The sequence below is a fragment of the Trematomus bernacchii genome, unplaced genomic scaffold, assembly GCF_902827165.1.
Source record: "Trematomus bernacchii unplaced genomic scaffold, fTreBer1.1, whole genome shotgun sequence".
NCBI lineage: Eukaryota > Metazoa > Chordata > Actinopteri > Perciformes > Nototheniidae > Trematomus > Trematomus bernacchii.
The window spans coordinates 1,607,135-1,614,352 of NW_022987950.1; positions in this window are offsets into that span (position 1 = coordinate 1,607,135).

The window sequence follows — 7,218 nt, forward strand, 5'->3', positions numbered from 1 at the left end:
TGTGGTCGTCCAGTCATGTATTTTCCGGCAGGATCTGGCTGGACGAAATAAAATGCAAATCACAAAATATTAAAACTACTATGAACAAAAGTTAGTGGTTCATATTAGGCTAGCAATAACGTGTTTATAATTGCATTATTTCTACGGGTAGTCTGCTACGTTTCGGTCATACAATGTTTCCCGCTAGCATGTATAGCTAGCCTCGTTAGCTATACATGCATAGCTAGCCCTCGTTAGCTATACATGTACTGTCACAATGTACGGTAAATCACCCGGAGTATACTGTATGAGTATTCCGTGTGTGTGACTGCAGACATTCTCCTGCCATGACAAACATGTAAGGCCATCTGCTGACATTGTAGTTGATATATTTAAACGCTAGCAACGTAGCATAACAAAAATGTTTTTCCGACCAAACTAAGGTCTAGCTCCGTCGATAGATCGGTAGCATACACGCTACGCCAGCTATAATGTAATTACGTTTCGCGACTGACCGAACGGTAAATCACCAGGAGTATACGGTCTATGACTATTTCGTGTGTGAATGCAGACATTATCCAGCTATGAGGAACATGTATGTAAGGCGATCTGCTAATATTGGAGTTGATATATGGAAACGCTAGCAACTTAGTTAGCACAGTTAGCACTGGCTTAGCAGTCCGAAACATGTTTACACATTTAAACAGTCGTGGTAGCTACCTTGTTTGATAAATACACAAATAACAATGCAAACTTACAGGTTGTCTACCCAAATCTTCCCCTGCTCCAAACGGTCCAAACAAGCTGTGCATATCCGGCCTCAAACTGGGCAATGTTTTGGAAGCTTTCGTCTGTGAAATGCCGGTTCTTCGAACCTCTGGAGGAACAGTGTTAAAAAGAAATTTCAACCACTGACTTCGTCGTGGTTCTTCCGTCGATAGGACAAACAGCTCAGATTTCTCCTCACATTTCAGGAAACAGGTCCTTGGCAGTGGCATGACTGGATCGATTGTGAACTGAACCAGAGCTTCCAACAGTAAATGTTAGGCTGGCAGAGGGTGCGGCCAGCACCGCTGGGTGTGGCCATAGCTCTTCGGGATTGGTCCATTTCGTTCCGGGTACCGCATGACATCAGGCCGTACCCGAAAGACTCAAATGGGCAGTGACGTATCTCCAACGAGGCGTTTTGGGGAGGTATTTTCTGTGTTAGAGTTTTACTCGCTACAGGGTGTACTTTGAGGGTTTTGACTCTGCACACCGTTTACATGCATAAAAACCATAGACTGTATATATAAATGGACGTAGGGTCCGTGACGTCACCCATAGGATTCTGCTGAGTTGCCGAGAAGCCCTTAGTAGGCGGAGTCGGCCACTAACGGCTCGACAGTGGCGTCAGAGTTCCACTCCCCCCTGCTCCAAATAAGGGCAAAGAGGCGGAGCCGAGGCGGGACCTGCTGCCTCCGGGCTGGAAGTTCCAGAGCTAGCTCAAGCTACCAAGCTACCAAGCTAAGCTAACATGCTCCCCATCTGCACACTGCCGTCGCATTGTACGTTTCTAGGTAAGCGGACATGAGACTATCAGCAAAACTATAAATAATAATCTAAGTTGAGTTTTTAGCATAATACTTCAGAATCTTAAAATCCCTTAACGTTTGTATGCAATGTGCTAAATGCAACACTGGAATCAAGCAAATATTAATATGTTTGCATGACATTAGTTATTTATATTTTGCCATCACTTAATTATACGTTTAATACATTTAAGTTAAGCTAAGGTGCATGTGATGATAGCTAGTTAGTGCTCTTACCTGTGAGGCCTCCAAACAGCATTATAACCAGACTGTATCATTAAAACTATAAGTACCAGTTCTAGATCCTTGACTTTAGACAAACAATTCAAAAGACAAAATGTATTTAAAGACCAATCTTTATTTGAAGGTGCCTCTTAACCTGAGATATTAGTTATACAGTAATAGTATTGACAATCTAAAAAACTGAGCAACTCAACGGTTCACTTTTATATTTCTTATTGTCTAAAGCATTTATTATTTTCATTTTTTCCCCTCTCATATTCAGTGTGGACGGATTGAGACAGCGTGGTGTCCAGAGAGCTGCAGAGACTTCAGGGAGAAACCTCCGTGTGATGGACGTCCAGTCTGTTGGTTTGGAGAGGACTGAGGGTCTTTCCTCTGTGAGGAGGATCAGACCTGATGGAGGAGCCCATGCATAGCTGATACCAGAGGTGGGAGTAAGTCCTACATGGGGCAAGTCATGAGCAAGTCTCAAGTCTTGACCTACAAGTATCAAGCAAGTCCCAAGTCACTGTGGTGAGAGTCAAGCAAGTCAAGTCAAGTCATTGCTCAGGTCAAGTCAAGTCAAGTCAAGTCATACGAAATTCTGATGAATAAGCCCAGTTTCCCCATTTAAATCAGTTTAAAAGACAGTGGTTATGAAATGGATTTTAACCCACACTATGATCTTCATTACATACACAGTTAATCATTTGAAATCTAATTTAGACCGATGACAATCATATTAGATTAATATTAACCCTAGAACTGCAGACAATATAGCTAGGACTCAATCAAAAAGTCTGTTAAAAAAGGCAGAATTCCAGGTAAGAAAATCATATATGGCATTTGCCATTACACATATTTAATTTAAATTTCTGTTAACACTAGAACCGCCAACAGCATCAGCACCTACATAGATATAATTTTCAAAACTAAGTAGGACGATTTAAAACTCAGTTAATTGGGTTAATTTAGAAATTGCTTCAGTTTATCATCATAACAGATCAAAAAGTTCAGATTCATTTTACAATAAATCAAGAAATGATGCACTTCTACAAACAAAAACAACATAATTAAAACATTTAAACAAACTACTAAAAGTAGATGAACTACATTATTCAACAGTTTACAGTAACTTCTGATAATAACACAGGGGAAATAAACGAGGCATCTCTTTTCCTCTCTCTCTCTCCCTCTCCTGACAGCCCGTCAGTATCGGGGTTAGTACAAATGAATCCCTTGGCGGTTCTAGTGTTAATTTACCGTTTTGTCTTCTCTTTGCAATGCTTAATCGATTTGAACCAAGTCTGACGTAGCTTAAACTTAACGTTAGCTTTCTAGCTAACACAACACATTCACTCACCTTTCTCTGTGGGTTTTTTTTGTAGTGACGAATGAAGTTGGATGTTTTGGTGGTCGTGTCACTGATCTTTATGCTGCAGACCCTGCATACCGCTGTTCTCTCTTATTAGCGTCATCGACAACATAATCCTTGAATCCAAACTTCACTATTTTTGGAGTAACGCTAGCTGCTGCCATGTTAACTGACGCTCCTGCCGTCTAGTGGGTTGCCAGGTTTGCGCGCACGGCGCTATTAATCACCCAATCACTCATTTTTCGAAAAAACTAAACGTAATATCTCACTACAAAAACAAACGCAAATATTTAATTTTAAACAGACAAGTCCTATCAAGTCATCCGTCTCAAGCTTAAGTCAAGTCTCAAGTCATGAATACCAAGTCAAAGTCAAGTCAAGTCTTTTATCAATGTTTAGTCAAGCAAGTCTCAAGTCCAAAAATATGCGACTCGAGTCTGACTCGAGTCAAGTCATGTGACTCGAGTCCCCACCTCTGGCTGATACCACCTGCACAGGCCTTGTCTGTCACTTTATTTGACTAAATGTGTTTACTTATACATTTAATAGGTTTACACCTTCTGTCCATATGTGCTTTTTATTTAAAACATGTTTGATTAACTTTTGGTTTCACATTTCAATAAATTGAATTTGTATTTGCACTCCTTTTGTCCATTATTCTTACTGAAAATGTTAGATTACACATTCACATCCGACTGAAGATTGGCCCCATTTATTTGCGTTGCAAACTCTGCGGTACAAGGTACATGTTGTGAAGCTCATAAAGTGAGGCAAATAGAAATAATCAGCTGATGGAGTGTAGATGTGGAAATAGGTGCATTCGATCAGCTGACTGTGTTTTCACAATAAAAATAGTTTCTTAGTGAATGTCCTGTACTGGTCTTAACATCTCATAACATCAGCTTTGAATTTTCCTCTTGGATGTTTTTCTTGGCCCTCGGAGAAAGAGGAGATGCTGAGTCGTGTCTTTCAGGCATGTCCTTTCCTAACAAAAATTACAGGAAACATAAAACATATTATTGCAGAACAAGTGTGTTATTTATGAAAGAGGTGTGTTTGTGTGTTTAGGGGCTGTAGATATAATTATTTTGTAATTGTAATGTTTTTTTTTATTTCAACAGTGAGCTACAAAGACAATCAGATTATGAATGAACAGTATGAAATTCATCAACATTGAAATGTATTTTATTATCAAAATAATATTTAACTGTTATCAAAACTTAGTGCAACTGTAGAAGCTTGCTCTGTTGTCTCACTGAAAGAATAACTTTTACCACGTTTTCACAGACAATATTGAGAGATAAATAGCAGTTGTCACTATGCGTTAAATATCTTTGCCTTCAATACCTTAAATTAGAAAGCTGACAGTCATATTGCTTGTTAACATCTAAATGTAACCCTTTGCATGGAAAAAACCCTCAACTTCACTGATGTGTAGGTGATCTAGTATTTAGTATTGTTTAATGGAATGTATATCAGTGTATTAAAGTCAATACTTCATTTATTTAAACCAATATCTTTCTTGATTCTTTGTACAGTATGAAAAAAGAGTATTTGTACCTGTGCTGAAGTTCACTGCTGTGAGGAGTCCAGTTCTGTCTCTCACTCTCTGGTCCAGCCTGTCTGCATCACCTGCACAATTTAAACAAACAGATATATATGTAAAGAACCATGTGTACAAACAATATAACTTATTCTCTTCTGTTGAACATGTTGGATTGTGTATTGTCCGAGTCAGGGTCCTTTTTATTTTACTGTAACTTTGGAAGTTGTGTTACCAATGCTTACTGTTTATTTGATACCAATTTGGTAATGCAATTAATAAAAACAACAAGGTTTGGGTTCGTTCTTCAGATGACTGTGATGTTAACGTGTATGTCACGATCTGTCTGTGTTGTGTTTTGTCTTGTCTTTTTCTGTCTCTGGTTTCCTGTTTTGTTTTGAAATGTTTTCCTCCTTGTGTCTTCTCTGTTCCTTCTTCCTGTGTTTGCCTTCCTGTCGTTAGTTTCCCTGGTGTGTCTGATTGTCTGATTGTGTTCACCTGTTGCCCTTGTGTTTCTGCCTCCCTTACCCCAGCTGTGTCTTGTCTTGTGATTACCCCTCTCTGTATTTAGTCTTGTCTTCCCCTGTGTGCCTTGTCGGTTCATTGTTTGTTTCTCCTGTCTCCCACCATGTTGGTCACGGTCAGTTTTCTGTAGAACCTAGGTGTTTCATGCCATGCTATTGTTAAGCTTTAAGAATAAAGCTCGTTTTTGTTTCGAGACCGTTTACCTTTTCTGATAGTCTGCATTTGGGTCCTACCCTTCCACGCATTCCTTACAGAATGAACCGACCAATTATGGACCCAGCGGATTATGTTTTTGATTTTGATGCTGAATTGCTTTCTCTGGATTACTCCCTTCGATGTCTTTATACTGTGTGGAGTGGAACCTCGACTAGCAGGGAGAAAGAGGCTGTCCTGAAAAGAGCACAAATGGAGGTGGATAATGTGCCATGGCTGAGGAGCTCGTTGCCTGAATTTCTCAGAGTTTTTTCGCGTAGCCCTGAGTGCCAGTCTCCATTCTCTGATCCTTTTTTGGGATCCCGCCTGGCGTTTGGAGGTCCACGGAGCCTCCAAAAGACCTCAAAGAGACGCAAGGCCAGGATTCAAGCCGTGGCCCCAGCAGCCATGGTTCCAGCCCCAGCAGCCATGGTTCCAGCCCCAGTTCTGGCCCCAGCAGCCATGGTTCTAGCTCCAGAACCGGCCCATACAGCCATGGTTCCAGCCCCAGTTCTGGCCCCAGCAGCCATGGTTCCGGCCTCTGTTCCGGTCCAGCACGCCATTTCCCATCAGGGAAATCTTCTGGGCCAACATGAGCAGACGATGCGAGCCTTAGTTGAAAGCCAGCAGTCCTTGGCTCGTCTCCTGTTGGCTCTACGGCCGACGCCAGCCCCCCGTCTCCTGTCGGTGGTCCGGCCGACTCCAGCACCCCTCGTGTCCTGTTGGTGGTCCGGCCCAGACTGGCTCGGCCGACTCCAGCACCTCGTGTCCTGTCGGGGTCCGGCCGACTCCAGCACCTCGTGTTCCTGTCGGTGGTCCGGGCCGACTCCAGCACCTCGTGTCCTGTCGGTGGTCCGGCCGACTCCGGCCCCCGTGTTTTGTCAGTGGTTCGGCCCACTCCAGCCCCTCGTGTTCTGTCGGTGGTCCGGCCGACTCCAGCACCCCCGTGTTCCTGTTGGCTCTATGGCCGACGCCTACCCCATGTCCCTGTGATGTTGGAGGTCCCGCCGACTACTCTTCTGCCGGGGGTCCTGCCAACCCTATGTCCTGTGATGTTGGAGGTCCGCCGACTACTCTCCTGCCGGGGGTCCTGCCAACCCTATGTCCTGTTGATGTTGGAGGTCCCGCCGACTACTCTCCTGCCGGGGGTCCTGCCAACCCTATGTCCTGTGATGTTGGAGGTCCCGCCGACTACTCTCCTGCCGGGGGTCCTGCCAACCCTATGTCCCTGTGATGTTGGGGGTCCTGCCAACCCTATGTCCTGTGATGTTGGAGGTCCCGCCGACTACTCTCCTGCCGGGGGTCTTGCCCAAATCCATGTCCTGTCCTGGTGGGGGTCCCGCCGACACCTGTCCTGCCAGGGTCCTGCCAATTCTGTGTCCTGTCCTGTTGGAGGTCCCGCCGACACCTGTTCCACCGGGGTCCTGCCAACTCTGTGTCCTGTTCCGTTGGGGGTCCAGTCGACACCAGCCCATGTCATGTTCAGGACCCCGTCTACGCCTGTCCCGTCGGCTCCGGTTCCTGTCCGGCCGATACTGGTTCCTGCTCGTCCTCCGGAGCTGTCCCGTCGGCGCCTTCCTGCCCGGCCTCCGGAGCTGTCCCGTCGGCGCCTTCCTGCCCGTCCTCCGGAGCTGTTCCCGTTGGCGCCTTCCTGCCGTCCTCCGGAGCTGTCTCGTCGCCCCGCTTCTTGTTCGCCCCTCGAGCCCGGCCCCCTGAGTGCCGCAGTCTTCGCCCTCGAGCCCGGCCTCCTGAGTTCTCCAGCCGCGGTCTTCGCCCTCGGGCTCGGCCTCCGCCCTCGGGCTCGGCCTCCT